Here is a 10117-nt window from a genome sequence, read left to right as displayed (position 1 = left end):
CATTGCCCAAAAGTCATTTCCACTTCAATCTTTTCTTCTGGCTTCTTTTCTAGCTTGCTTTCTGTTCTACCATCATTTTTTTTTTCTATTTTTTTTTTTTTTCTCTATTGTTCTTTCCCTTTCATTTGCCTCTTTGAGTTTCAGGAATAAGAAATTCATTCTTAGAAGCATAAATGTTGAACACAAGAAAAGACAAGTAAAACCTGAGTCAACTTGAAGCTGCTGCTCAAAGAGGGGGGAAAAAAATCCAGAACAAAGATTTATTCCTGACCCAAACTACTGTCTTCATAAGTTGGCTGGCTCACCTGACTGTCAAAACAAGTTTGGGAAGGAGGAAGAAATGAACACATTAGCTTTGCAACAACACTTGCCCCACTGCCCGCCCACTTACTTGAAGGGAAAGTTGGTAAACTTCACCTTTGGGACTCCAAATGGCCTAGCTGCAATTCAGCTCTAAACATTGTACTATCCTGTGGCCAAGCGCCCCAAGGAATCTGAAGGATTCAGACTGGTGAAGTGATAACCATAATAATGCCTTCCATTTGCATAACTCCTTGACAAAGAATGTTTTCATGTGTCATCTCATATACTCACTTATGTCATTCATTAAAGTATATGGGAGATCTAACATGAAAGTGATGATAGTGTTCCCCTAAATAAGCTCAAGACTTTGATTTTTTTAAAAAAATCATACCTTTCTTGTCTATTTTGATAGTTTTCTAATGCAGTTTCATGGGGGAAAAAATCACAGCGATGACCTGATGGTACAAACTAAAGCTATCTCTGGAGACATCTGCCTGAAGAGTCATGGGTAGTTTCCTCTTAATATTTGCAAGTTGGCAATATTCCACTGAAGTCTTGGACTCTGTTGGCTGCCTGTAAAACCTCTCCCTGGAACACCCCATAAGTCTCTACTGCTTTTCTACAGAGCTCATGAATGGGAAAGAGCTTAAAGTTATAAGGACTTGGAAATACTCTTTATAGAAAATCGGGGAAGTGAATCAGAGTAATTAACCTAAGGGTTTAACTAATCTTCACAGTTGGTTTGTGACCTATGATTGCATTAGTCTCTTTAGGATTTGTCGAGAGAACTCGCATGAGATTAATATCCTCTCCTTAATCCCTACTTTTAATAGAGTTTTGTTTAGCCTCATGTTCTCAGCTGCCCTGTGCCCCTACGAGAAATCCTTCCCAGAGGTCTGTTAGAGGTGGTTCATCAAATGGAAAGAATGAAATGGTAATCCCTATCAAACACTGAAATTTCTAAATCCAGGCAGAATTTTCATCATTATATGTAAAAAAAAAAAAAAAAAAAGTTGGGAAGTCCTCACACCTCCTAGAAGCAACACTCATTTAGAAGGTTGTTTGGTTTGTTCCCAAATGAACAGGTGCTCTACTTTTGCAAATCAGACAATTTTAATTAGTCAACATACAAAACATCCTTCATCTAACTTTACATACATAGGATAAACATTTAATGTGTCATTTAAACCAAGACATTGTGAAGAGCAAAAGGAGGCATTAAAAACAATCACAACAGGATGACACATGCAAACATGGACTATCCAGGGTAAAACAGGACGTGTGGCCAACCTGCACATACATCAATACTTGAAGCAGTTCTTCTCTAGTCCTCATGTTTTTTGTTATATTGGAATATGGCAAGGATACTGTTCACTTTCTTTTTTATATGGAGAAGTAAATTTGTTCAAGTTTCTTGAAAAATAATCCTACATTCTAAGTCTCCGCTAATCTGTTTTGAATCTCATCATGTATTTTATTTCTATGAAACTGAGACGTAGGCTTTCCACATAGCTATATTTTTGTGAATCCTCCAGAAGATTATTTAAAATACCTACAGTTTTTCCCACTATTTCAACATTTATTCAAAGACACTTAGTTCTATTTTGAACAACTTTGAAGTTTATTTTGGAATAAAAGTGTCAGTTTTTCCCCAAAATTCTCCAAGTTTTCGTAGAACAATGGATTTACTTTTTAGAAGAACATTGAGTATCTGAATATATCAACACTTTACTGTTGGTTATCAGATGTCAAAACTGACAATCTCCATCCCCCACCCCATGAGTCAGTTGTCTGCCTAACTTATGATAGAGATGTAGAAACATAGAGATAGATAGTGCTGGGGCTTAGAACACAATATCCCAAAATATGGCACTTTGGTATGCTGAGTAGTTGGAACTGAAGGAGACTGGAAAGGCTTCAGAAGCAAGAAGTTCTCTCTGATCATCTCCAACCCTCCTTTCTCCTTTCCCACTTCACCTCTGAGCAGATCACAGAAACTAGAACTCCTCGTCCCAAAGCAATTCATAAAACCCATGTCACTCTTTGCCCTTTCCCCTTTTCTCCTGGAGACCCTCATGTGACAAGTATCCTGCCCTATACCCAGAGGAAAGAATGCCAAACAGAGGGGCCAAAAAGAATCTGATCAAACAGGACTTCTTAAGTTCCCCTAGTTTATGACTATTAGATCATAACCTTTTTGTCCAATTACATTTCTACATGCTTGTCCATTCTTCACTGAACCTAAACATAAAAGTACTCGGTTTTCCCTGTGCCTTTAGGTCTTGATTTCTGAAGGCTTCCTATCACATAAAACTTTAATTAAATACATTTATTATGCTTTTCTTTTGCTAATTTGTCTTCTGTATTGAAGTGTCAGCCATGACCTTAAAAGATATTACCTTCTCACTTTCTACCCGTACAGTTTCTGGCACCCAACATGGAGTGGCTGAGGCACTTGACTCACTCTGGAGCCTGCAGTTGAGATCCTGGGACAACTGACAAAAGCCAGCAAAAGGTTAAAAAAAAAAAAAAAAAATGTCCTTACCAAGATCAGTATTTCAGGATCTCTGCCTATAGTGCCTGTGAAGGGAAAGTGGAAGGTAAAAATTTATCTTTATCCTTTCCTTTCCAACTTCAGATTAGCAGAAGAAAGTATTTGTTTGAATTGTAATTTGTGTGTAAATTTGGTTTGGGTGTACTCATTTGTTATTAATCCTTTAAACAAATGTGTTAGGCTTTTCTCTTGTTAACTTGACTTCTGTTACAGGGTGTTGGGTATCGACCTTGGAACGGATGAGGAAGAAGGACCTTGTTGTCACTAATTTCATAGACAGATGATGGATGCATTTCATGGGTCTAATTCAAACACACACAGGAAAAATTGGTTTGAACACTCCAGATTTTAAGAGAGCTCATTTTGCTCCAGTTTTAATTTAATTATATTTAACATGGTGCTATGTATTTATTTTTCTCCTGCTATATATATATTTGTAAGATATCCGAAATTCTTTGGAAGTAGGAGAAGTACAAAAAAAAAAAAAGTGACCACATACAAGGTTGTGATGGGTGGAAGGAACCAGGGGGTTTAGAACTGAGAAATTCAGAGATTTAAGCAATGGTCTACTGGGGGCGAAGATAACACCACATTTGCAAGAAATGGAGAGGATGTCCAGCATGTGATCCTCCACTCTGAATTATAAAGTCTTCTTGATTCATCTATTTTTCCCCTGTGTTTGGGTGTGAATATTACCTTCCCTTTCTGCTGTAGTGTATATGGTTGTTTAAGGTAAGGGCACTAAGGAATTTCTGGAATACCTGTTCTTCAATAAAGTCATCAGCCATTTATGAACATTCTGCTCTAACTTGTTGGCATTGGAAAGTCATTCTGGATTTTTGAGTGGGTAATGACATGATACAATATGCCTTAGTATGATTAACTCATCAGTGAGTAAAATAATAACAGCTAACATTTTATATCATTCTTGCTCTTAATGGGTACTATTTTATATCTCCTCTATCACTGAATCTTCAAAAGAACCATATGTGAAATAGACACTTTAATTATCTCCATTTTCCAGACAAAGAAATGGGAGCTATTTCTATTGAAATAACTTGCCAAGTTCGTATAACTATAAAGAGGTAGCACTAACAGTCAAACCCATGCAGTAAAGTTCTAAAGCTTGTCTATCTGCTACACAGTCAGGACTACATTGACTAGAAGGAGATACTGAAAGCAGGAAAACTGTGTAACAGATTATTGCATAATTCAGACATAAGAGGATGAAGCAAGGGGAAAGAAAAGGCAAGGGTGGTGCTACAAAGGAAGAGACAGTAGGATCGTGAAGTTCTTTGAAGTTGTCAGGTTGTAAAGAGAACAAAGACATACTTATTTTGATTAATAGGAGTAATGTGGCTGGTAAAAAACACTGAAGAAAGTGAGACTGTTGCCAGGCACTATGGCTCATGCCTGTAATCCCAGCACTTCAGGAGGCTGAGGTGGGTGGATCTCTTGCAGTCAGGAGTTCAAGACCAGCCTGGCCAACAAGGTGAAACCCTGTCTCTACTGGAAAAAAAAAAAAAAAAAAAAAAGCCTACAAAAACTAGCCTGGTATGGTGGTGCATGCCTGTAGTCCCAGCTACTTGGGAGGCTGAGGCAGGAGAATTGCTTGAACCCTAGAGGTGGACGTTGCAGTGAGCTGAGATCGCACCACTGCACTCCAATCTGAATGATGGAGCAAGATTCCATCTCAAAAAAAAAAGTGAGACTGTTGAATGAGGGAGTAACTTCTTGCTGGATATTTGGAATTTAAAAAAATCTAGAATGAACAAAGAAAGTTGGCATATTAATCTTGTTTACAAAACAAAATGAAACACCCCAATAAATGTTAGCTGTTTCTGCATTATATTTCACTTCACTGAGAGGAAATCACATTGGTAGAATGTACAGGATGTCTCCTCACAAGAATCATTAAAAAACAAAAAAGTATAATTTTGCTGCAGAAATGAAAGGAACAGCCTCTTGAAAACTTAATTTGTTCAAGATCACACACCTTGTGAATAGCCAAATCTTTTCTGTTTCCTTGATAATCTATAACTATACATCAGAATATTCATCACTAATGGTGATTTTCAATCCCTTAGGCAAGGAGAGCTCAGACTGTGAAGAAATATGAAGAGAAGGAATGAATAAACAAACAAATAGATCTACGAATGGATAATATGTAAGTTTTAAGAATAAAAAAACCTCCACCTGAAATTCTCTTTTCCTACTTTTCCATTAAGCCACGTAGGTTCTTTTATTCAAAGCATTACTCAAAACTTACCCTTTATTTAAAGAAAAAAAAAAACTCTCTAAATGGAAAATCAGTGGTCTCTAGTTCTTTTGGATTTAGGTGTTTTGGGTTTTGTTTTCGTTTTTTTTTTTAAAGCGACCCTTAAAACACACTGATGTGATCTCAAGATATTTCTACTAAGCATCTATATAGGGGTTGGGCATAATCTCTTTCAGGAACTACAGCTATTCCAGAGAACTGGGCAGCAATTTTAGATCTTCAGTTTATTTGGAAATCTCTGTTAGGCCATACGTTATGATTCACTGGGCAAACATATCTTATACACTGCATGAGTCTTTGTATTTGTGTGAATATTGACTTATGCTTTAGCTTTTAAGGCACTAGTTGCAGGAACAGAGATTTCTTTCTGCTAAATGAATCTTGACAGGTGAACTTTCCATTGTTTGAAGGCATTTTTATTCTTTCCAGATATACATTAATTTATCTAGTTTATTGACTGGAAGTTATAACTGAATTGCAAAATGAGAGCAACATGTTCTTTTCCTTCGGACAGATTCATGTCCATCAGAGTACATCATCTTCAACAACAGGTGACCAACCCGCTAGATAAGTGTGAGGATTAATATGGCTTGGTCATGTTTATATAATTTTCAAAGCTCTCATTAGAAAAGTGCTATGGTGGCCATAAAAAGTTGGTCTGCATCTACCTATGCTCAGGCTAAAAATCTGCTTTCATAAACCCAACTTTTTTCTAAAGATATTGAGGAGTGGTAACCAGCTGTTTTCCAAATCAAGTTAACGTGTCCTTAAAACCAGTTTAAATTACAGCTGATGTTACCAGAACAGAGATCTTCAAATTTTAGCATGACTCAGAATCACCTGGAGAGCTGGACTCCATCCCTAGAGTTTCTGATTCAGTAGATCTGGATGGAGCCTGAGAATGGACATTCTAACACATTTCCAGGTGGAAGGGTTTCTTCTGGCCAGGGCATCACACTTTATGAACCACTGACCTAAGAAGGTGCTTTCTTACCAGTGGGACTGCAAGAGCAATAATATCAAAGAGTAATTGTGGAAACTTCTCTAGACAGATTAAGATGTGGTCATTTAAAATTAGACCTGGTTTTCTTGTTGTTTTCTTATTGTTTATTTGTTTGGAAGGAAGTTGTGAACTAAAAACAGAGATTGCTGCTAATACTCCTGTCGTGATCTAGAGTTACTTGATTAAATTTGTCAGTGTCTGCATCTGAATCCAGTACCTCTACTCTCACATCCTCTCCCTCAACTAAAACCAAAAATAAAACAAAACAAAGCAAATATCTAAACAAAATGCTGTGGTCTCTTACCAGCACTTAAAAAGTTAACAACAGCGCCAAATAGAATTGCTCAAGGCAGTGGAGGTTAAACCAGCATTTGGAAATGCTGTGAGAACACAGATAGTTTAAACTGTAGAAGAGGCCTGAGGAAATAACAGAGGAAAACTTTCCGTCCAAGGTTCCAGTTGCCAAGGAGTTTGTGTAGGTTGCTGGAGACCTCACCCCTCCGTGGCTCCTCCATGACTCACTGTGTCCCTGGGAAGCCTTGGACTCAGCAACCAACGAAAACTCAGAAACTCTGCCTTTGATCTTACCAGGATGAAATGCCCCAGAGAGCTTTGGTTTCTAAAACATGGATGTTTTTGATCAAATAGTAGTAGCAGAGCCTAGACTCCGATTCCTAGAACTCAGCCTGATTATGACCCTGGAAAGGTTGAGATTAGAGAAAACCAAGTAATGGATCCCCCTGGAGGTGCAGGAGAGAGGGAAGAAGGACTCACATACCCTTAGACCCGGCTCAGATGTTGGGTGGCTTGACGCTTCAAGGTCACTCCTGCTATGTTCCTGAAACCTAGTTCTGTGTGAATCCCCTTTTTTGAGAGTTGAATCACCTCCTACAGGTAGAAAATGACACACAGATGAAGTGGCTTTTGGTTCTGGATTTTTATCCTTAGCCACTTCACCTCTTGCCCTTGCAGGTCTGAAACCAATTCTAACCAGAAGCAAATATGTCCGTTTTCCTTTCCTCCACAAAGAAGAATCCCTCATGCCGCAGTGCTTAATCAAACTTTCAGCTGGTTCAGATCAGCGCTTCTCACACTTTAATGTATGTACATATAAATAACCTGGAGATCTTGCTAAGAAGCACGGGCTAATTCTGTAGGTTTACACTGGGGCCTGAAATTCTGCCTTTCTAACCAACTCCCAGGTGATATAGAGACTGCTGCTCTGAGGACCATGCTTTGAGTAGCAAGGGGATGAGTTTTCAACTTTGGTTACCCAATAAGGTCACCCTGAGAGGCTGATTGCTGTTTGCTGGTTTTTAAGACTAACACTCAGGTATCCAGAGACTGATCTGGAGTGGGGCTTCATATTCCTTAAGAACTTCCTCTGTTATTTATGATTACGCAACGAGAATTGAGAAAACAAGTCCAAATGAATGTTTTTCAAACTGTAAGTAGCAATCATTAGTGGATCGGAATCAGAAATAACATTTAAAATATTACTTAAATGAAACAATGGAGCAGAACACAGCAGAGCACATTATAATAGTGTAAGTATTGTTTTGTGAAACTTTTTAGCTATGTACCTATGTGACTATAAAGCTCTCAATGTTTATTACTAAGAATTAGTCAAAAAACTTTGAAAGTCCGTTGCATCTACTTAACTCTGTCATTGTGGTATAAAAGTAGGCACAGACAACATGTAAATGAATGGGCATGGCTGTGTGAAATTTGTATTTCATATAATTTTTACATGTCACAAAGTATTTTGTATTGATTTCTTTTCAACAATTTTAAAATGTGAAACCATTCTTAGGTCATGGGCTCTACAGCAAAACAGCAAATTGGCCACCTTGGCGCTTGAGGCTTGCATAGGTTGTTGACCTCTTACCTAGATTGAGATATATTCTTTGTTTGGACCCTAAACTTGATTTGATCAGTTCAGTTATAACAAATTGCCTCAGGCTTGGTCCCAAATTAGTCTCCTATTATGATTGGCTACTGCAGCCTTTGTATTTTGATTTAAAAAACCTGGATTTAGAGGCCAGGCCTTTTGTGGTTGTTAGTAATAACAATAATTGTTGCTGTTAAAACAAGATAGTATGATACTTTGGGCTTTAAAAATCTATGTCAAAATCCTATATTAAATATGCAAAGTAGTTTTAGCTAAGAATAACTGAGTAACTGGATAAAATATGTGTGTCTTCCCACCACTTTATGTAACAGCATTTCCCTTTGATAATAAAATCTCAACACTTCCATTAATAAATTGGCAGTTTATCCTAAAGAATAGATGTTTTAAAAGGTGTGCTTTGCAAATGAAAAATTGATGACATATAATGATCAAATGCAAGTAAGTTCCTTATAGGAAAATATGATTCTTTTTTACTATTGAACAGAAAACTGAACAATTTCAATGAAAGCCATGGTTAAAACATGCTTCCCTTTTCTCAGTTCCTGGGCATATTATACATTTTGTAGTACCTTGTTGGAGCATTCTTTTTTAAGCTTTTCAATGGACCAGAGTTAAAAGCCTGTTGGGTAAATTTTTGGGGTGGCGGAGAGTGTCCCACTCGTTTTTGGCTACAATTGTAAGTATTTATTGTGTTTCCACTGTGCACTTGGTAGTTGGCTCAGCCCTTGAAGATATGGCAGTTAAAAATACAAACTTCCCCTGTAATTCCAGCACTTTGAGAGGCTGAGGCAGGAGGATTGCTTGAGGGCAGGAGCTTGAGACCAGCCTGGGCAAAATATTGAGACCATCCCCCCAACCTGCCACCTCTACAAGAAACAAGGCTAACAACAACAACAACAACAAAAATTAGCCAGGTGTGGTGGTGCACGCCTGTACACCTGTGGTCCCAGTTACTTGGTAGGCGGAGGCAGAAGAATCACTTGAGCCCAGGAGTTGGAGGTTACACTGAGCTATGATGGTACCACTGCACTTCATTTGGAGACAGAGCAAGACCCTGTCTTGAAAACAAAAATTTTTAAAAACCATGGCTTCTGAGCACACAGAGCTTACAAGATTGTAAGTAGATGATGGCAGAGGCCACTCTTAGGCAGTTACAGATAAATCTTTAATTACCAACTGTGATAAAACCAAATGTAAATGCCGTGAAGAGTGTGTTAGACACGACTCAGTTTTTAACTAGGTGTTTCATGGGAAGCATCTCTGAGGAGTAACATTTTAGCTTTTATACAGCGTTTTGTAAAAAGTATAACTTTTATATAGGGTAGGTACATGAACAGATTTCCATTTTAATCTCTGAGAAGATCAAAATTCATGTTTGGTTTGGTCATCGTCAAGCACCAACAGAGTATGGGCATGTGGTAGAACTCAATAAGCATTCACTACTGCTGTTAAGTACTCAGAATTACTTAGGCTACCGTTTCAAAAACAGGTAAGGAGGGGTGTGCGAAAAATGAAAGTGGAAAGACCTGTTGAAAGATGTTGCAAGAAACGGTGGTATTTCGGACAAGAGTGTCATTGGTAGAGATGGGGCAAAGAAGAGTCATGATGTATTTTAGAGATAGAATTAACAGTATTTTGTTATTATAGGGAGATGAGGAAGGGGGAAATTAAAGTCATTCCCAGACTGTGTGAAGAGAAACATGAAAAAAAACTCAGGTTTCATGAGATGGATTAACCAGTTTTGAAAACTTTGCATTTGAGACATTTATGAAGTAATCAGTTGGAGACAACCAAGTAGACAGTGGAATATACAGACCTGGAAATCACAGAGAGGACTGGGATAGAAGTACAAATGTGGAGTCATTGGCATGTGCATAGTATTTTCTTTATTTTTTGTGATGAGTGCTAATTCAGTACCTACTATGTATCAGGCACTGTTCTAGCTATTGGGAATATACAGAGAAAGAAAAACAACAAAGTTTCATATGAAGTCTTTTGAAGATAGAGTAGTCACGTTGACCAGAACATATAGTTACAGACAATTGGGGAAAAAGGAGCATTTTAAGA

The sequence above is a fragment of the Rhinopithecus bieti genome, unplaced genomic scaffold (assembly GCF_001698545.2).
Source record: "Rhinopithecus bieti isolate Rb0 unplaced genomic scaffold, ASM169854v2 scaffold_15252, whole genome shotgun sequence".
NCBI classification, from domain to species: domain Eukaryota; kingdom Metazoa; phylum Chordata; class Mammalia; order Primates; family Cercopithecidae; genus Rhinopithecus; species Rhinopithecus bieti.
The sequence above is the reverse complement of the archived record's forward strand: the minus strand, read 5'-3'. Positions refer to the sequence as shown.